Raw genomic sequence first — 22,179 nt, 5'->3', positions numbered from 1 at the left:
AATATGACCGCGCTCCCACTTTCCCGCGCCCCCGCCCCGCCTTGCCAAGTTTGCTGGGAACTTACCCGGCCGCGCGCCGACCGGGCCCCGGGGCAGCGCGCGTGTCCACAGGGCTGGGGGCGGGGGGGCGCCGGCCGCGCGTGCTCGCTGCGCCTGAGGGGCCGCCCGGGCCCGCGGCGCTCGCTCCGCCGCTCCGCCCGCCCGCGCCGCCGGCCAGATAATGCGCCCCTCGGCCGCACACATGGAGCCCGGCGCCGGCGTCACCGCCCGGGACATGCGCACCAGGTCAGCGCGCCCGGCCCGCGGCCCCCAAAACACCGGGGAGCTCTTAAAGGCGACGCCACCCGCCCGCGTCCGGATGGGCGGGACCCAAGAAGGGAGGGGCTCCTTGTGGGCGTGTCGCGGTGGGCGTGGTTCCCTGGAGGCGAGGCTGGGCGGGTCTACCGGGAAGCACCGCCCTCCCTGCCCCATAGACCCGCGACGCCGCGCTTAGTGACTGGGTTTCCCACTTGAGCGGCTAAGTAAGCTAAGCGCCCCTCAGCCGTGGCCAGCTTAGTGCGCACAGCTCGGCCGCGCCCAGGGCTGACTCACGCTGGCCTCGCCCGAGCCCTGAGCGGCCACCTCCGGTAACTCTGAGACACGCGCACTAGGGGCCTCGCAAGGCTCCCTCTCAGGAACTTCAGTGTTGACCTCCAGTGAGAGGGTGCGATCGGCTGGGCGGTCCCTCCACCCCCACCGCACCCCACTCCTGAGCCGCAGAGAGTTGAACCTACCCACCGAGCCAACCCACCTCCAGACACAGAGGTGGACACCTGTCCCCTTCCAGTAATTCACATCTGGTCTGTGCCCCGTGAAAAGAAGGAATCCCCAAGAAAACCTGTGCTCAACCCTATCCGGTAACACCAAGGAGACAATAACCAGAAAGGAAACGAGTCTGGGGAGGTAATGAAGCACCTAAAGCCAATTTACAATTTCAACAAGGAAACTACAAAATTCAGAGAAAACCTATTTCGGGACAGTGAGATGGTTTAAAAAGACTTGTCACCAAACCTAACGACCTGAGTTCCATCCACACAAGTCCTCTGACACAAACACACGCTCATAAATAAAATGTTAATTAAAAACACACACACACATCTGGAGCAATGGCTCAGCAGTACTGGCTGCTCTTGCAGAAGACCCAAGCACTCACATGGTGGCTTACAACCTTCCCTAACTCCAGTTCTAGGGGATTTATGCCTTCGGTCCTCATCATACGGACACACATCATAAAAAAAAAACCTTAAGAAAACAAAGCCTGTCAGGCAGCGGTGGCGCACACCTTTAATCCCAGCACTTGGGAGACAGAGGCAGGCAGATTTCTGAGTTCAAGGACAGTCTGGTCTACAGAGTGAGTTCCAGGACAGCCAGGGCTACACAGAGAAACCCTGTCTCAAAAAAAATAAATAAATAAATAAATAAAGAAGAAGAAGAAGAAGAAGAAGAAAAAGAGGAAAGATGAAGAAAGAAGAAAGAAAGAAGAAGAAAGAAGAAAGAAAGAAGAAGAAAGAAAAAGGAAAGAAAAAGAAAGCCTAGTGTCACAAAGCAGTTGTTAATACCAGCATCACTGAAACAGACGCCTGCCATGTTCCTATTCCAACATAAAAACAGTGATGAGACAGACACCTGGACTTCTGAAAATTGCTGAAGTGCTTTGTTTGTAACTATAATGTAATCCCATGGCTTCTGTTGTGTTGGGGAAAACATCAAAGTATTTCTAACCCATTCTAACCCATAAGTGGGTCTCACCCCAAATTTGAAACATTACAAAAATCCTCATCCTCAACACTGTCTTCCCTAAATCCTTCTGAATTTCTGAGGAGTTTCACAGTTGGCAATTTCATCATTGACCACCCCCCACCCCCACACACCTAAACCTTCCAAGTTTAAAGCAACATCTTGCAGTACCTAAGGAGAAACTCACCCTTCCACCTCAAAAAGATACAAAATACCAATCGGCTACCAGGGACCTGGCAAAGAAATGCAAATGTTTCAGCTTAAAACGTTCTCAAACTAGACCAGGTACAGTTCAGGGGCCTCCTGCTCCATCCCTGTGCAAGGAAGGATAGGTAGACAGAATCCAGGGCTTCTGCTGCACACAGCACTGTTGTTCTAAGAGCCACTGTGCCACGGTGATTAATCAGATGGTGTGCATTACAGCAAAACAAGCAAAATGTTATTTCTCGCACCTCACCTGGTTCCGATTAATGCCAACTTAATTAGTGATGAACTGAACCAAGTGTAGTCAAGTGGGAGCCCTGAAACTCCAAACCTGGGTAAGGATTCCAGAGTCTAAACTGTTGAGCCCTTTGTGAGAGACCAAGGTGACAAACTGACCAGTTTAAAGGAGGCATCAGCTGTGACATGCTCCTGACACAGCCATGTGGACTGGTGACAGGTGAGCTGCTCCAGAGGGCAGTGTCAATTTCTCTAGCGGAGAAAGTATTGGGTGGAGAGCAAAGGTAAACACGACAGGGTTTCCTTCTGTGACAGAAACGGAGTTAGGGACTCAAATGATGAAGTGACAGTGGGTCAGGCCTCTTTGGGGCTCCTCTGATGGCTTAGATGCTTGGATGGGAACCTCCCTGCCCTGGTGCACTGGGCTGGCTTTTATGAAACATGAGGCACTGCTGTTCACAACACTGTCCAAGCTGCAGAAACCCTAATTACCAGCTGCGTTTTCCTCTGCTCTCTCTGCCCTAAGAACAAACTGCTGGTGAACCACTTTCAAAACACTTCTCTAGCAGGGGTTGTAGCTCAACAGTGGAGCCCCTTGGCCAGCATGCCCAAAACCCCAGGGGAGAGGGGAGAGGAAGAAGAAAAGACTTTGCTAATAATACCCAAGTCTCCTTACTCCCCAACCACTGTAAAAAATAGTCTAATTATCTTTTAATGCACTATTAAATAAACTAACATCTGAGCTTGTTGCTACACAATGAAGGTACTAAAGAAAAAAAACTTGGGGCTAAATTCCCATGTTCGGATCTCCTTTCATAGCAGAAGCTGGGATTGGCTCAAGAATCCACAGCAACCCTGAATACTGGAGACACTGCATTTTTCTTTCTTTCTTCCTTCCTTCCTTCCTGTCTTCTCCTCTTCTTCCTCCTGTCCGATCTCTGTCTGTCTCTGCCCCTCCCCCTCTCCTCTGGTTTTCATTCTGTATAGCCCTGGCTGTCCTGGAACTTTCTTGGTAAAACAGGCTGGCTTCAAACTCAAACATACACCTACCTCTGCCTCCCAAGGGCTGGGTTTAAAGGTGTGATCCACCAAACCCACATGGACACTACACTTTTCTATTCTATTCCAAGTTCCATTCAAGTTTTTGGTAAACAAAACTTAAAATGCATTCCTAACTGAGGGTCAAGAACTTGGAGAACACTGGTACTAAGAGCATCACAGGGGACAGACAGATCAGCAGGAGCACTCTAGAAACTGGTGGAGTAAGAAAGATAAAATGGCCCCAATTTACAGAATGCGATCCTGAGAAACACTGAGGTCAGCAGCTACAAACATCATCCATCACTCAGGAAGCAGAGACTGAAGGATCAGGAGTTCATGGCCACCTAATCCAGGTGAGAGCCAGTCTCAAAAAACTAAAAAGAGGAAGAAAGAAGGAGCCTAAGACTCTAGACAGCTCAAGAGATAAGCCAGTGACTAGCAAGTTCAAGGCCCTTGATTCTCAGCAGCATAAAAGAAAAACCAAAGAGCTATCTGGCCTGGGGATACAGGCTGGCCATCATGACAGCAGAGAAGCTGAGGCAGCCTAGACTACAAAAGTGAGTTCAAGGCCAGCTTGGGTAACTTAGACAATGTCAGGTCCCTCAAGAAATTTCTTTCCCAGCCGGGCAGTGGTGGCTCACATCTTTAATCCCAGCACTTGGGAGGCAGAGGCAGGTGGATTTCTGAGTTCGAGGCCATCCTGGTCTACAGAGTGAGTTCCAGGATAACCAGGGCTATATGGAGAAACCCTATCTCCGAAAAACCAAAAAAATAAAATAAAATAATTCCTTTCCCCAAGTCTGGCATTTAGATAGACCCTGTTTCAAAATAAAAAAAGAAAGCTAAAGGTAGGTTAGGGCTGGAGGGCTTGCCATTCATGTGGAGGTCCTAGGTTCTTTTTTCCAGTGTAGGGAGATGAGGAAGTCCTGGGTGAATGTTTATTGTTGGTATGGGCACAGCCACGTGAAGGAGCCAATGCCTCAGAAGCCATCGGAATTGGCAAAGCCTTCTCCCAGGGTAAAGTTAGAGGGATGGCAAAGCAAAGGAATGGTTCCAGTTTAAATGCTGGCAGAGTTTGCAAAAACTGGCATTCCATCTTCCTCCTCAAGGATGCAAAGGAGACTGCTCCCCTACTGAGCCGCCTACCCAGACTAGCTAACTCCTCCCCCTGTGCTACACATAAGAAACACCCGAAAGTGCCAGGTTGTTGTACAGTAGATGTCTTTGGTCAAAGCAAGCACAGCCCACCTGATCCCAGCTTTTCTGTACGTTTGTCAGTTCATTCCTCATTCTTTCACCACCCCAGTCAGCTCTTCAGGACCAAGGCATGCAGGATGAGGCACTCAGTATGAGGGGTGAAGAGAAGAGAGTAAAGGTAGAAATGAAAGACCAGCAGGTAGAGTCACACAGGAAGAGCTAAGCCCCTCTCTAAGGATATGACATTTGAAGAAGCTCCTATCAGATGAATTATGGAAAGCATTCCAGGTATCCAGAATAATAGAGAAGCAGGCTGGAGCCAGCTACAATAAAATACCTGAAAAAAGTGCTAAAAATGTCAGCTTCAAGCTGTCAGGAGAGCTCATGGGTAAAGATGCTTGTTGCCAAGCCTGACAATCTGAGTTCAATCCCTGGAACCCTACATGGTAGGAGGAGAAATCTGATTCCTGTAACTAACTATATATTGCTAAAAATTATTAGATTAACAAGAAAAGTAAATAAAACCACTAGTGGCAGGGACAGGCTAGTGGTATTGTTCATTAATACAATAGAACTCATGCTGGGCATGGGTGAAGAACTAGGTTCTTCTATCCCCAGGACCAAGACAATAAAAGAGCTGGTAACAGAACATGACAGCACAAGACTATTGACCCAGCTGTTCAAGAGGAGGGAAGATCACTTGAACTCAGGAGCCTGAGAATAGGAGATAAAACTCAAACTCAGGGAGTCCAACCCCAGCACCACAGATAAACAATAAACTCAAGAGTCTGAGACCAGCTGGTTATAGTAACTCACATCTATAATCTCGGGTCTTTATATATATTTGCTGGCATGTATCACATGTGTAAAAGCCAAAAGAATATGTGTGATGCCTAGTTTTATGTCAACTCAATACAAACTAGGTTCATCTAAGAGAAGAAAGACTCAAATTGAGAAAAAGCTTCCATTAGATTGGGTTTAGTTAGACAAGTCTCAAGGGCATTTTCTCAATTGATGATTGATGAGGGAGGGCCCAGCCCATTGTGGTAGGGCCATTCCTGGGCTGATGGTTCTGGGCTCTATAAGAAAGCAGGCTGAGTAATCTATAAGGAGCAAACCAGTAAACAGACCCTCCATAGCCTCCGAATCAGCTCCTGCCTCCACATTCCTACCCTTTTTGAGTTCCTGTCCTGCCATTAATGAGAACAGTGATGTAGAAGTGTAAGCTAAATAAACCCTCTCCTCCCCAGCTGCTTTAGTCATGGTGTTTCTTCACAGCAATAGTAACCCTGACTAAGACAGTATGGGATCCCCTGGAACTGAAGTTACAGATGATAGTGAGCCGCCCCACGCAGGTGCTAGAAACCAGACCTGAATCTCTCTTTTTCTCTTTCTTCCTCTTCTTCCTCCTCCTGTTTGTTTGTTTGGTCGTTCATTGAGACAGGGTTTCTCAGTATAGCCCTGGTTGTCCTGGAACTCATTCTGTAGACCAGAGATCTACCTACCTGCCTCTGCCTCCCGAGTGCTACAATTAAAGGTGTGCACCAGTATCCACCAGCTTCTTTGGGCTTTTCTGTATCAGAATATTGAGTTCCATTATTGACTTCAAAGGAAGTCAAAGTCTGTGTCCCTGCTGTGCAGAAATTCTCCCTTAGAATACCAGCCTCAGAGTCCACAGACTTTCCTCATCTTCCCCTCCTTTCTGCAGCATTCTCTGTATCTCCAGATCCAGCCCAATCCCTGACCCCTCAGCAAGTCAGACCAGTGAGCTGTTGAAGCCAGGTCTCTGCAAGAGTACATGCAGCCGCATGCAACAAGCCAGGTCTCTGCAAGGGTACATGCAGCCACATGCAACAAGCCAGGTCTCTGCAAGGGTACATGCAGCCACATGCAACAAGCCAGGTCTCTGCAAGGGTACATGCAGCCACATGCAACAAGCTTCTTCCCCATTCATCCTACTATGCTTCCAGAGACTGCAAGTCCATGTGGCAAATATCCAGCCTGCTGCCCAGCACAGATGCTGTGTAACAGTTCCCTTCCCCCTTCATTTCCTTTCATTTTCCTTCCCTTCCCTACCTTTCCCTTCCCTTCTCCCCTCTCCTCCGAGATTTAAACCATCCTACAGGAAAGCTCCTTAAGCAGGAAGGTTAACAACTCAAAATAGCTTCAGGAAGTCCCTGAAACTGGCCAAATTTCTCTGGGAAAGACCCTCATAGGCAGAACTAAGCTGGACCCAAGACCAGGCCAGCTTGCCTGAAAGAAGCAGAAACCATGAGAACTTCCTGAAAAAAAGTTTAGATCAACTGAGGCACCTGGAAAGGTCACTCTCCAACCTGTTGAGCTGCCTGAAAAGTATTCACCGTGCTTCAGGGTCCCAACTATGCGAGAGAGATGCAGCTTTGAGTCATTTCTGCTCCTGTAACTAATCCCAATAACTCAGTGGTTCACCATGTTGGGCTTCAGTGGTATCCATACTTGGTGTGTTGAGGATTCCCTATCGTGGGTGAGTAGACTTTGTGTGTTGCATCCCCACCCACCCACGCCCCGAAAAGTTTTGTCACACAACAGGACTAATTTGTTCCTGGGCAGCTTTAACCCTGGCCAGCCTCAAGTAGATTGTCAGTTGTCCTTCAGCTCCATAACAGCTACCTCAATGGAGCTCCATCTGTGTACTCCATACTCACACTACAGGTGATACAACATCAAAGACTAGACCATTTGGAATTGGGTACCTTTACTGAGGTCCACATTTAAGCTCAAGTCTGCAAGGGAAGGGTGCTCAAGACTTGTTCTGAAAACATGGCTTCCAATGGTCCATTCATACAACGAGTGAAGCAGGACCTGTGTTCCACCCCAGAATGTAGATGGTAAGGAAGGAACCCCCCATACACAGCTGCCAAGTCCTGCCTACTATTTGCTTCTCCTCCTTGACAGCCCCTCAAGGATAACCAGTGCTCTGGCTGTCTACCCTACCCCATGGGGTCTCTGAGTTTGTGGGTAGAGGCCCTCTCACAATGGTGGCTAATGACTTAAAAATTAAAAAAAAGAACATGAACCGTTTTCCTGTGCTCAAATTGGGGTGCAAGAACTAAGTCTGAACACAGTTCTCAAAGTGAACAGAAACAATAAAGAGGAAGCCAGTATCCATTCCTCAAGGGCAGCAGGAGCTAGTCACAAGGGCAGAGGTGGGAGCTAGTCACAAGCACAGTGACCATCAGTCTGGGCCTCTCTCTCCATCTCCCAAACCAAGGTTTGGGTGGAATGAAAAAAAGAAAAACAACTATGGGGAACTTTCTTAGAGCCCTCTTCCTACTCCCCCTCACACACCCCACTTCTGTTCTCTAAATGAGAGCCCACCTGCTCTCTGACTCCAGCCCTGGCACACAGCCCATATTTAAGAAAAACATCTGTCCAATCATTGACCTGAGTAGATTAACATCAAGCCTGAGATTTCCAGTCTCACCCCAGTACAACATGTCAAAACGGCACCTTCCTAGTCGGGTAGAACAGAGTGACACCAGGGCAAAGAGAGCCATGAGCACTCCTAACTTTACAATCTACGACAAGACAGTCAGTTACTGGAACCCTCGCCTTCCCCAGGTAATCAACAGCCAAAGGGTTCAGGTGGTAGAGCCCTCAACTAGCATACACAAAGCCTATCTATCCCCTGGACCACACACACTTGGTGAGGTAGTGCATGACTGTCATCTCAGCACTGAGAAGGCAGAGGCAAAAGGAGCAGAAGTTCAAGGTCAGCCAGACAGTGACGGCGCGCGCCTGTAATCCCAGCACTAGGGAGGCAGAGGCAGGAGGATTTCTGAGTTCAAGGTCAGCCTGGTCTACAGAGTGAGTTCCAGGACAGTCAGGGCTACACAGAGAAACCCTGTCTCAAAAAAAAAAAAAAAAGAAAAGTTCAAGGTCCCCCAGGACTCCATAGTGAGTTTGGGTCAAAAGATCCTGTGTCAGATGATAATGATCAATGATGATGCCTAATATCTTTTATTATTATTATTATTATTATTATTATATACCTAATATCCAAATTTCTTAATATTTTTAAAAATTCTTTTGGGGGGTTTAGACAGGGTTTCACTAAATAGAACAGGCTGCCCTCAAACTGAGAGATCTACCTCTGCCTCCCAAATACCAGGATTAATGTGTACACCACCAAACACTTGTCTATAGAAATCAAAGGAGGCCAAAAGTGGGCGTTGGATCTGTAGTTACAGGTAGCTATGAACAACCTGAGTCCTAGGAACTGAGCCTGAATCCTTTGAAAGAGCAACAAGCAATCTTAAGCATCAAGCCATCTCTCTAGCCCTGATTTGATTTTTTTTTCTTCAAACTGATAGGGTAGTGCCCAGGGTAGTGCCCACTATAACGTCAGAACTGTAGATGTGAGACAGGAGGACTGTGAGAGTTTAAGGCCAGCCAAGGATGGTGGTAATCCCAGCAGCACTCAAGGATCCCTTAATTCCAAACTGGCCAAGGGTAAATAGCAAGACCCTCAGAAGAAGAAAATCAAAACACAGAAAAACAAAACAAAAACCAGGTGTTCCTACAGTCCCAGCTACAGTGGGAGATTAGTTGAGTCCAGGGTTTGAAGACCAACCTGGGCAACAAAGGAAGATCTTGTACCCTGTAGCCAAAAGGGGGCAGAGACAGAAAGATGGAGTCCCAGGCAGCCTCCACACACAAGAGGACCCTGTCTCAAAAAATTAATTCTTGGGGCTTGCCTAACATGAGCAGGTCTTTGGGCTGCACACTCAGCACCACCAATAGATAGATAGATAGATAGATAGATAGATAGATAGATAGATAGATAGATAGATAGATGACAAAAAAAGCTTCAGGGTGAGAAGGGCTTTGCTAGCTGTTAACTTCTGTAATACCTCTGCCCTGAAGGGATACCACAGGACTCAGAAAGACACAGCATGGTAGTTTCCACAGACTCAAAGTTGAGCATTCTGCTTTCACTGACTACCCCAGATTCTCTTGTTTCTCGGCCACTTGTCACAAATCAACTACTGCCAACAGCCATCATAAACCTCACAAACACCAGAGCCTCCTGGCCTCTGTTTTCAGGGAAGAAACAGAAACTAGGTGAGGAAGTTAGAGAAGCAGTGAGGTCTTACTTTGAAACCTCCCAGAAACAGACAGCCAGGCTCCCAGTGAGACTGGGTGCAGCATCAAGGGGTCTCCTCCTGTCTCCTCGTCTGCAGCTGGGCTGGCAGCTCAGTGAAAGCCACCGTTCTGCTCACTCCAGACTGGTGAACCCAGCGCTCCCTCACTTCGGGCAAGCAGGCAAACAAACACTGTTGGGATTTTTGCTGGCATGGGAAGTTACATCAAGCAGTTAATGTCACACTTCCAATTTCTAAACTCAAACTAAGTATTTGTTTGAGACAAGGTCTCCCAGGCTTTTGTATCTCATTCAAGCATCAAACTTTCTATGTAACCAATAACTCCTCCTGCATCAGTTACACTGAGTTTATACTGTGCTGAGTACTGAATCTAACTAATCACCAGCCCTAAACTATTTTTTTAAAGGCAGGAGGGGTTTTTAAAGGCAGGATGGCTCAGTGGGTCTTGCTGCCCAAGCCTAATGGTTTGAGCTCAATCCCCTGGGCACATGGGAGAAAAGGGCACACGGCAGAAAAGGGCAGACTGCTGATACTCAGCTTCTGACCTTGACACACACTAAACATATACACACATAAAGAATAAATAAGTAAATAAATGAACAAATGCAAAAAAAAAAGTTTTTTTTTTTTTTGAAAGGCATTCATTCCTGAGGCTGGAGTTTGATGGCTCATTGATTAAGAGCATTGACTATTCTTACAGAAGACCTGGGTTCAATTCCCAGCAGCTCACAACCATCTGTAATTCTACTTCTAGTGGCTCCTAAACCCTCTTCTGGCCTTCTTGGGCACCAGGACATATATAAGAACAAACACCCATATGACGGCTATACCTTGGCTATAATGGAGAAATGAAGAGCACACCTGTGAGAGATTTTTTTTTTTCATGGCTTGAGGTGGGTGAATCCATTTCTAATCTGGACCTTTGAGAGAAGGCACATGCCAGGCCTTTGATCCCGATTTTTTGTTTTCCAAGACAGGATTTCTCTGTGGAGCCCTGGCTGTCCTGGAATTCACTCTGTAGACCAGGCTGGCCTTGAACTCAGAAATCCGCCTGCCTCTGTCTCCCAAGTGCTGGGATTACAGGCGTGCGCCACCACTGCACTGATCCCCTTTAATCTGGGCCTCTCTCTCCTGCTGGAAACTTAGGACAATGGAAGAAAGAAGCTTTTGCTCTTTGCCTGCTTGTCCTTGCCTTGCTTGCACACTCATTCCTTCACTGGCATTGGAGCCTACTTCAAGACTCCAGCACAGACTGAAGACTAGTGAGATACCCAGTCTGGTTGACGGAGCAATGACTGGATTCTTACACTTTTTATTCACAGCTAACTATTGTTGGACAATCTGGACTAGAGCCAGATATATAGAGAGAGGGGTGGGAAGGAGATTCTATAACTTCTGTTACTCTAGAGAATCCTAATGCAACTCAGTCACATAAATTTTCTTTTAAATAATTACTAATGAAGCAGGATCTCTATGCAGCTGGGGCTATCTAGGAACTCACTCCATAGACCAGGCTAGCCTTAAACTCAAGGTTCTACCTGCCTCTGCCTCCCAAATTCTAGGATTAATGGGGTGTGGTACCACACCCAGTGGCATATACCACTCCAGAAGCAGAGGCAAGCAGATCTCTGAGTACCAGGCCAGCTAAGGCTTATACAGTGAGACCCTATATCATTAAACCAATCACCAATCAATCAATAAATAAATAAACATAATTTAAAATAATATTTTAAATGACACTGATGATGTAGTTCAATAACTCCTTGCATAGTGAGACTGAGAGCCTAAGATCTCATCCTTAGAACCTCAATAAATAAATAAAGCATTTTATTCACTTGACAACCTGAGGTTAATCGCTGGGACCCACATGGTAGAAGGAGGAGTCACTGAAAAAGTTGTCCTCTGATTACATGCCCTCCCACAATAACTAAATGTGTGTGATTTAAATAAAATACTGATGGCAATGCAGAAAAACCTGCCATAGCAGCTTTTTTGTGGGGGAGCAGAGAGTAAGAAGTTTCATTCTGTTGCCAAGACTGAACTTACAATCCCCCTGTCTCAGCCTCCTGAGTGTTCACCATGTGCATGGCTACAAGTCTTCCTTATGTACTCATGTACCCTTTACAGGCCGGTTTGCAGGAATCTACCCACACTCAGTGACATAGCACTACACACGAAGGGCGGGGATGCAAACAGAGCAGGCCACAACACTGGGCATTACAAAAAACGCCTCCTTCATTAGACTTCCACCCCATACAGTAGTCATTTCCCAGTTCCCAAAGAGGCTCCGTATTTCTTATCTTCAACATCCCCCAGGGAACAAATGCCCCCAATGCTGTCTGCAGCAGGAAGGAAGCCCTGACTTCCCTGGCTATTTCAGTTAATATAAATTATCATTTCCTTGGCTGGAGAGGACAGGGGCAATGTTTGGACCCACATGCATTTGAGCACTGCCCATCAACTGATAACCATTATATTACGCTGTTACATTACACTGAATAAGAATACCTAGATCAATACTGCTAACTACCCAACACTTTTTATTGCTGTAAAGATCCTTAAAATGGAAAAAAAATTGAAAATTTTCCTTTTAGAAAAACAGATACAGTGGAGGGGCCACCATCCACCAACAACATTTGTGGCTCAAGAGACAGTATAATTTCAGGAGGAGAGTGAATTCCCTAAATTGATTACTTTACACACACACACAATTAAGTAAATTTTTAATTAAATAAACAAAAATAAACTAGTTTGCATAATGGCTCATGCCTATAGTTCCAGCACTGGGGAGGTTAAAGCAGAATTGCCATGTGTTTGAGTCCAACCTGGATGACATAGTGAGCCCCTGTCTTCTAGCCTAAAAACCTTGGTTTAAAATACCAGTCATAGGCCACCCCCCCCACCCCCCCCACCCCCCCCCACCCCCCGCCGGCACACGCCTGTAATCCCAGCACTTGGGAGGCAGAGGCAGGCGGATTTCTGAGTTCAAGGCCAGCCTGGTCTACAGAGTGAGTTCCAGGACAGCGAGGGCTACACAGAGAAACCCTGTCTTGAAAAAAACCAAATCCAAAAAACAAAATAAAACAAAATAAAAAAACCCAACTAAAATACCAGTCATTGGGATGAACCCTCTAATCCCAGGACCAGGGAGGTGGACACAGGCATATCCCTAGGGCTCCCACCCTAGTGTGACCAGTGAGAAACCCCATCTAAAGTAAGTAAAAACTGTTTTTAATGTATCAAACCAAAACCCTTTTCGAAGTTTAAGATTAGTAGACATTTCTTTTTTTTTTTTTTTTTTTTCAGACAGGGTTTCTCTGTGTTGCCCTGGCTGTCCTGGAACTCACTCTGTAGACCAGGCTGGCCTCGAACTCAGAAATCCACCTGCCTCTGCCTCCCAGAGTGCTGGGATTACAGGTGTGCACCATCACCACCCGGCTAGTAGACATTTCTTAAAATATTAAAAGACTCAAGAGGCAGGGGATGCAGAAATGGCTCAGCGGTTAAAAGCACTGACTGCTCTTCTGAAGGTCCTAAGTTCAAATCCCAGCAACCACATGGTGGCTCACAACCATCCATAAAGAGGTCTGACACCCTCTTCTAGTGTATCTAAAGACAGCTACGGTATACTTAGATATAAATAAATCTTTAGGTTGGATGGAATGAGGCAGACCAGAGGGAGCAGAGAGGTCCTGAATTCAAATTCCCAGCAAGCACATGATGGCTCACAACCATCAGTACAGCTACAGTGTACTCATATATACATAAAATAAATAAATAAATCCTTATTAAAAGACTCAAGAGGCAAAGGCAGTGCCAGGCAGTGGTAGTACACCCCTTTAATCCCAGCACTTGGGAGGGATTTCTGAGTTCGAGGCCAGCCTGGTCAACAGAGTAAGTTCCAGGACAGCCAGGGCTATACAGAGAAACACCCATGGGGCTGGAGAGATGGCTCAGCAGTTAAGAGCACTGACTGCTCTTCTGTAGGACCTGAGTTCAAATCCCAGCAACCATCTGCAATGGGGTCTGATGACCTCTTTTGCTGTGTCTGAAGACAGTGACAGTGTACTTACAAATAATAAATCTTTAAAAGAAGAAAAAAGAAAAAACAAGCACCCTGAGGGAAGAAAGGGCTTAAAAGCCAAGTCAACCCAGGCATGACTTTAATACCAGACCTTAGGAGCAGAGTTAGTCAAGGCTGGTCAAGTCTACAGATTAATACTGTTTACATAGATAAAATGACTGTCAGACAATCCTAATTTTATGAGATACTGCCTCCCCCTCCCATAAAAAAAGGCCAAAGTCACTAAGCATACTGTTATACTTCTGAAATTCCAGCATTAAAGAAGGAGACACAAAAGGATCAGTAATGAAGGGCATTCTGGGCTAGGTGTGGAGTTTAAAGTCAGCCTGAGCTATAAAAGACTCTAGACTTTCTAACATGGGAGGGCTTGGTTCAGATTTTTCACTCACTATTTTCCTCCTGGGTTTTATCCATCTGTTGCCACACTATTCACCCACCATGATTATAGGGCTTTTACTAATTAATATATATATATATATATATATATGTATATATATATATATATATATATATATATATATATATATATATATATTCCACTGAAAAAGAGTATCATGTGGGCATGGAAACACATGCCTGTAATCTCAGCCCTCAGGAGACAAAAGGTTCCTAAGTTAGAAGATCATAAGTCTAAGGCCAAGCGGGGCTATTCAGTGAGTGCCAATCCCAAAAAGAGGAGATATAGATGCAACTGTCCTGCCCTCTCATCCTTACCCCACCTTACGCTAATCTCCTCTCAGTCCTAGAAGTGGCTTTAGTTCCTCAACTCTCTAGAGTTGGATCCCAGATCTCAGATGACTTCTAGTCTCCTTGTGGGCACTATGCCACACAACAGATCTTCTCAAAGTACTATTATTTTGTGTAGTTAAATGCCTTTGTACAATACTTTTCCAGTCTTTTGTTCCCAAATCTGACCATTACCATGAATAAAGGTTCATTTTTCAAGATTCTGTAGCTCACCAGGCAACTGCTCCACATCCTATACTGTTCCGAAACAGGACAGGATCCTTTAAGATTACAGCTCACCTACTTTTTTAGAGTCCCACAATTCTTCAAGTTCATTATCTTCTATTTTGCCTCCAGTCTAATTAATTATGCATCTCTCTACTTGCCCTTCACTCACAAATTACCCCACTTGACAGAGGGAGATGCCAAGGCCAAAGCAAACACAAGTGCCTGCCACATACAAATCTTTCTCACATCTGGTAACAGAACACAGAAAAACTGAAAAACTTCCAACATTTGTTTCTCTCTGCGGATAGTTAGCTTTGGCAGACTATCTTTTCATCTGGGAGTCCAGGCCAGGGCCCTAACCTCATGAACATCATAAGCAACCTGTGCTGACCATCTAGTCTATTACCTCAGGTTGACTCCTTCCCTCAAGTTATGAACACTTCCTGGCAGGAGTGTGCGCCAATCTTTAGTATCATGCTGGGTTTGTGCTATAACTTGGTAAACCACACAACCAGGACAAATATGCCCCTTAAAGCATCAAAAGGGAAACCTCCAGAAAGGAGGTATTACCCTGCTATGACCTAGGCGTTGTTTAACACCCCAGCCCCAACAGAGATCCCAGCTGTGCTGTTATTAGATTAGAAAGTCAAGTGTTGGTGGCATTGGTCTTTCATCCCAGCACTGGGAAGATGGGAAGCAAGAGTTTGATACAGAGTAACATGACTCTAGAGGTTACATGGGACCTTGTCTCAACCACACCCTTCCCCAAAAAAATGAGAGTGGAATTTAGTCAGGCTATATGCTGTTTAGACACCAGTCCATAGGTAGAAACCTGTAATATTTGTTGCTCAGAAGTCTCAAGCAGAAGAATTCAAGGCCTTCCTGAGCTAGAGTGAGCTCAAGGTTAGACTGAACAACATATCAAGATTCTATCTCACAACTACAAGAAAAAATTGGGCGTGGGGGTAGGGATAGATGACTCCGTGGTTTAAAATACTAACTGCTCTTCCAGAGGAGCCAGGTTCAGTTTCCAGAACTCCATAGCAACTCACAACCACTCTAACTCCAGTTCTAGGAATTCAACACCCTCTTTTGAGTATATATCAATATGATGCACACATGCAGGCAAAATACCCTACTTACAAAATAAAAAAGTTAATGTCAGATAGTGGTGGTGCATGCATGCACTCCCAGCACTGGGGAGGCAGAGGCAGGCAGATTTCTGAGTTCGAGGCCAGCCTGGTCTACAAAATGAGTTCCAGGACAGCCAGGACTGAGAAACTATATCTTGAAAAAACAAAACAAAACAAAACAAAAACAAAAAAAAGTTAAAATGCCTAAAAAAATATTTAAAGTCTGAGGCTATAGCTCAATGCAATTCAATGATGAAAAGCACTTGCTTAGCATGTATGAGTCTGGATACAATGGCAAATATGGGGGTTGGCGTTAAAATTAATGAGAATTAATCCTTAGGGTGAAGCCCCTTTGGCTAATCTGGTACCTTTTAAGAGAAGGGCTAGAATGCTAGAGATGGCTAGCGGTTTAGAGCACTGACTGCTCTTCCAGAGGTCCTGAGTTCAATTCCCAGCAACCATATGGTGGCTCACAACCATCTGTAATGGGATCCAATGCCCTCTTCCAGTCTATCAGAAGACAAAGACAATGTACTCACATATAAACAATAAATAAAATGTACTCATATATACAATAAATAAATCTTTTTTTAAAAAAAATGGGATTCATTTAAAAAAAGAAAGAGAGAAGGGCTAGATGGCTCAGCAGTTAAGAGCACTTTCTGCTCTTACATAAAACCCAGGTTCATTTCCCAGTACCCACAGTTCTAGAGGATCCAACTCCCTTTTCCTTTTTTTCTTTTTTTTTGGTGGTTTTTCGAGACAGGGTTTCTCTGTATAGCCCTGGCTGTCTTGGAATTCACTGTGTAGACCAGGCTGGCCTCAAACTCAGAAATCCGCCTGCCTCTGCCTCCCAAGTGCTGGGATTACAGGCGTGCACCACCACCGCCCAGCCCAACTCCCTTTTCTGATGTCCTCCAATTTATTACACATAAGACACACATATATATGCTAGACAGTGGTGGTGCATGAGGGAGAGGCAGGCAGATTTCTGAGTTTGAGGCCAGCCTGGTCAGGCTACACTGGGAAACACTGTCTCGAAAAACCAAAAAAGACACATAGAAAAACCTGGGAACCTGGGCATGTGGGCATGGTGGCATGCATTTAATCCCAGCAGAAGCAAGTAGATCTTTAGGTTCAAGGTCAGTCTGGTCTACAGAGTGATGCATATGTAACAATAAAGAGTATAGGTGGGGCTGGAGGGATGGCTCAGCAAGTAAGAGCAACAACTGTTCTTCCAAAGGTCACAAGTTCAAATCCCAGCACCCACATGGTGGCTCACAACCATCTGTAAAGAGATCTGATGCCTTCTTCTGGTATCTGAAAACAGCTACAGTGAACTCATATACAATAAATAAAAAAATCTTAAAAAAAAAAAAAAAGTCGGGCAGTGGTGGCGCATGCCTATAATCCCAGCACTCTGGGAGGCCTGTACATAGATAGTTACACCAATAGCCTGCTCCTTGTCTCTTGCCATTAACACCCTGTGCCATCTCAGCGGTCAATAAAGTAGCCTGACTCACTATTTTTGTTACAGTAACAAACAAGAAAGGACTCTCACTTTAAAGTCAGCACTTACCTTTTTTTTTTAAACACTATATGAGCTGGGTTTTCTTTCAAGTGATAAATATATGCACGTATACCTCATCCCAGGACAGCCTAAGCCCCAAGCTCCTCACCATGTCCCTTCACTAAGAGCAGTATCTACAGATGACCAGCGAGAAGCAATAGAAAAGCAACAGGTCTGCAGCAGCCTCCTGCCTGGACTTGACTACCTCAAGAGCTGAGGACCCAGGAAACTCTCCAACTGCCTCTCCACAGAAGAAAATAGCTCGAGTTGAAACTTGTGTCCACATGGTCCACTGACAGATTTAGAAGTCAAATTATAGCCTCAGCAGGAGTCTTCACAAAAGACTCAAATTAAGCAAGACCCGGTTGGAAAGGAACAGGGAGAGACTGTGTGAAGTCAGACTAGAAAGAAAAGTCGAGCTCAACAGAGGGACACAACTTGTTGAAATGCTAACCCGAACAGCTCACCCACTCTGGTTTTCTGCTCAGGCCAGCTCTCTTGGTTCCCAGCCTGAAACCAGCCTGTGGACTCGAAGCGGTTAGGACTTACTCAGATTTCAAACTGAGTTCATTTCTGAGCCGTGGACCATCTCTCAATGCCAGCATTCATTTCCTCAGGCTCCTGAGAGCTCTGCCCTGGCACAGCAGATAAAATTAGCTACTGCAGTGGCTTGGAATCCAGGGTGGGCCACTAAAAAATACATAAGAGATTTGTAAACACCATGGAAAACCTTCCTGTGGGCCAGGTCAGTGACCTAAAACTTACAGAAATGTAGCTAAGTCCTGTCTCTTGCCTGCTTTGCACCTTTTCCAGACCTAGGATGACCCATTTCCTTCTTTTGTCTTTTCAAACCAAGGTTACAACCTGGGGCTCCCCTTTTGATCAAGGGGTAAATCAGAGGCTCAAGGCAGCAGGAAGCCCTGAAAGAGCAAAGGAGTGCTTTCTTCTCTTTTCTTCAGGAAGGGAAGGTTCTCAGTCTGCAGGGAGGACTGAGGGACAGCACAGGAAGTGGGTTCGCCCCATAGGCTTGACCTTGTGATAACAGGGAGACAATGTTTCTGCCTTGTCTCTCAGTGCCCGGAGTCTTCTGCCACTGGCCTCAAATGTCAGGAAAATGTAATACAGTATAGGACATTACCCACCTACAATGCCAGCACTCAAGAGGCTAAGGCAGAAAGGCTATCAAAAGTTTGAGTTTGCCCGGTGGTGGTGGCTCACGCCTGTAATCCCAGCACTTTGGGAGGCAGAGACAGGCAGATGTCTGAGTTCGAGGCCAGCCTGGTCTACAGAGTGAGTTCCAGGACAGCCAGGGCTACACAGAGAAACCCTGTCTGGGGGGGTGGGGGGGGAAGGGGGGAGGGAACAAATCCAAAAAGTTTGAGGTCAGAGTGGGCTACATGGTAAGACCCTGTATCAAAAAAGAAAGTTGGGTATGGTGGCCCATGACTTTAATCTCAGTGCTTGAAGAGTTAGAGACAGGCACAGGCAGATCAGAAAGATCTCTGTGAGTTCCAGGGCAGGGCTACATAATAGTGATCTTGTCTCCAAAAAAATTTTTAAAAAGGGAAAAAACAAAAGAAAATACAGTAACACACCTACAAACACCCTCAAATCCCAGGACATTGAAAGATACTAGGGGCCCAGGAGGTAGTGGCGCACGCCTTTAATTCCAGCACTTGGGAGGCAGAGGCAGATGGATTTCTGAGTTCGAGGCCAGCCTGGTCTACAGAGTGAGTTCCAGGACAGCCAGGGCTACACAGGGAAACCCTGTCTCAAAAAACAAAAAAAAGAAAAGAAAAGAAAAGAAGAAGAAGAAAGATACTAGGGAGGAAATTTTTTTGTTTTGCTTTGGTTTATTTTTAGGTTGTGTGTGTGTGTGTGTGTGTATAGGGGGGGTTGTTTATTTGTTTTTGTTTTGTTTTTTCATATAGGTCTCCCAACTTTCCCTCTAGCCACAGTCCTCTAAAAATTAAGATAAAAAGTCCTCTAAAAACTAAGATAAAAGTCATGGAAAAAAAAAAACCCCAACACTCTGGAAGTTTAAACAAGATAATTCAAGGACAGCCTAGCTACATACATGGGCACTTGGAGCGCAGCCAGGGCTACACAATGAAAGACCCTATCTAAAAATTAAAACACGCTGGGCATTGGTAGTGCATGTCTTTAATCCTAGCACTTGGGAGGCAGAGGCAGGCGGATTTCTGAGTTCGAGGCCAGCCTGGTCTACAGAGTGAGTTCCAGGACAGCCAGGGCTATACAGAGAAACCCTGTCTCGAAAAAACCAAATCCAAAAAACAAAAACAAAAAAAAATAAAAAATAAAAAAAATAAAAAAAATAAAGAAAAGGGATACCTAGCTAAAGTGGGGACAAAGGCCAGGCACAGTGGCTCACAACTATAACATTAGTCTTCAGGCTGAGGCAGGAAGATGACCATGAATTTATAGCTATGCTGGGTGCAGAGTGAGTTCTAGACCAGCCCCTGTGAGACCCTGCTTCAAAAAAGAAGGATGCAGGCCTTTGGTCCCAGCACTGGAAAGGCAGAGGCAGGCAGATCTCTGAGTTCCAGGCCAGTATGGTCTACAGAGCTAGGACAGACAGCCAGTGTTGCACAGAGAAACCCTGTCTCAGAAAAAAATTCAAGGAAAATCTTGCTAGAAAATCTTAATTCAAGGACAGTCTAAGGTGTATAATGTAACAAAACTGAGTCTCAAAACAATTAAAAGTAAAAATGTGGAGAGACCAGGCATGACACAGGCCTTTAATTTTAGCTCATGCTGGGCAGTGGTGGTGCACGCCTGTAATCTGAGGCAGAGGCAGGCAGATTTCTGAGTTCGAGACCAGCCTTGTCTACAGAGTGAGTTCCAGGACAGCCAGGGCTACACAGAGAAACCGTCTTGAAAAAACCAAATCCAAAAAACTGGAAAAAAAAAATTTAGCTCACAAAGGCCTCTGCAGGCAGAGCTCTATGAGTTCAAGGCCAGCAGTCAGAGTTACACAAGGAAACACCCTCCCCACTCTCCCCTGAAAAAAAAAAAAAGGGAGGGGGGAGCCTGTAAGGCTTGCTAAAAAATTAGGGACAGTTCAGAAAAGTGGGGGAAACCTCCAAGGAGCACTACATTTAGATTTGAGAAAACTTGGAAAACGAAGTCACTCAAAATAAGAACAGAAAACTAAGGAGAGAGTTCCCGAGAGGAGATCTGTCAAAAAAATAAAATAAAATAAAATGAAGGAAAAACAGAAACAACGACCCCAGAAAATTGTGGGAGGTTCCCTGAGGCAGGGTGGTGATCTCAGAAAGATCCTCCACAGGAGAAAGAGGTCCTCGGAAAGAGAGGGTCTCCTAAGGGACGTGGAACCTTCCTGAGGGAGGCAAAGACTCCCAGAGAGGAAGGGGGGGCGCTCACCAGACAAAAAGCCACCTTTTACAGAAGCAGGGGACTGCAGACCCTCGGCGCCGCACGGACGGACGGACGGACGGACGTCGGGCAGCTCGGGGTCTCGCAGGCAGGGCTCCTCTCAGGAGGGAGATGTGTCAGGCAGACTCCCCGGGAGAGGCGCCGGCTCCCTCAGACAGCCGCTCTCCCTTACACACAGGGGTGCACGGGAGGGAGAGGGGAGACGACGCGCAGGAACAAGGGTCCCCCTGGTTGGAGTCCTCAGAAAAGTTGAGTCCGAAAAAGCAGCACTCCCCTCAGAAAGGGAGCACTCACTCCCCTCAGAAAGGGAGCACTCACTCTCCTCAGAAAGGGAGCACTCATTCCCCTCAGAAAAGGAGCACTCACTCCCCTCAGAAAGGGAGCATTCAGTCTCCCCAGAAAGGGAGCACTCACTCTCCCCAGAAAGGGAGCACTCTCAGAAGCACCAGAGCCCCCTTCGGAGGTCTCTGGAGAAGGAGCGCCCTCAGACGTGAGTCCTATAAAGAAAGGGCACCTTCAGACGCGAATCCCCCTGAAGAAAGGGTGCCCCCGAACAAGAGGTACCCCAAAAGGGCACGCTCCGCCACGCGGCTCCTCGACGGACAAGGGGAGCGCTCCGAGACCGGGCCTTCCGACGCAGGTTCCCCAAAGAGTCCAGCAGGGAAACGCACCAGCCCGGCCGGCCAAGCGGAAGCCGGGGGAGCCCGGGGCACCGGAAGCTGGGGACCCCGGCAGCGGCGCCTGCCCCGCACTCACCGAAGTTGCTTGGCTCCGCGCGATCGGCAGCTGGGCCCCGGGCCAACCCCAGGCAGAGCGCTCGGGTCCGGTCTGGTCGCGTCCCACGGCGACGGCTCCCTCGGGTGGCGCCTGAGGCGGCGGTGGCGACAGGACGACGGACGACCGACGGACCGACTGCGCGGGCGGCGCGGGGCGCGCTCAGGCAGCGAGGGTGCGCGTGCGCGCGCCGGGGCGCTGACCCCGGGCGGAAGGAGCTGCCTCGGCGCGCTCGGAGCCGCCGCTCGGTCTCGCCGCTCCTTCTCACACTGAAATTGCCCGCTTCACAGCCCGGCTTCCCCGGTTGCTAGGCAGATTTTGCCTCTCACACTTCCGGGTTGAGGCACGTCTCTCCGAGTGGCGGCGCCGCAGGCCAATGAAGTCGGGCCGGGGCGCTCAGGATCGGCACCCCACAGGGGGTGTGGCCAGCTTCAGGACAGACAGTTACCAGCAGCCAATAAGCGCGTTGGCCGGCTGGCCCTCTGGATCGCGCCGGTGGCTGGGACGGGCCTAGGGGGCGGGACAGGATGACTGACAGACAAGCATCCAATGGAAGAATGGAGCGGGTTCCGGAGCCAGTCAACTCTCCATGGGGGTGGGCTTTAGGTTTGGGGCGGGAATGCCGTGAGGGGTGCGGTCTTGGAGGAC

At 47.1% G+C, this 22,179-nt stretch overlaps 1 protein-coding gene across 6 annotated transcripts in view; it reads right to left on the bottom strand.

The window, feature by feature from the left end:
- The window catches only part of Gatad2a (GATA zinc finger domain containing 2A), an 86,179-nt gene extending 64,252 nt beyond the window's left edge, over positions 1–21,927 (bottom strand). For 2 of the 6 annotated variants that reach the window (XM_052161850.1, XM_052161851.1), the window contains exon 1: positions 21,514–21,926. The gene's annotated coding sequence lies outside the window, so the exon portion shown is untranslated. Of the gene's footprint in view, positions 1–65; positions 315–21,513 lie in introns of those variants that run through there. The other 4 variants (XM_052161852.1, XM_052161853.1, XM_052161856.1 and 1 more) reach the window with 3 other exon arrangements.
- Between the last annotated feature and the right edge of the window lie 252 nt (positions 21,928–22,179).

The sequence above is a fragment of the Apodemus sylvaticus genome, chromosome 18, assembly GCF_947179515.1.
Source record: "Apodemus sylvaticus chromosome 18, mApoSyl1.1, whole genome shotgun sequence".
In the NCBI taxonomy this organism is placed as follows: domain Eukaryota; kingdom Metazoa; phylum Chordata; class Mammalia; order Rodentia; family Muridae; genus Apodemus; species Apodemus sylvaticus.
The sequence above is the reverse complement of the archived record's forward strand: the minus strand, read 5'-3'. Positions and strand labels throughout refer to the sequence as shown.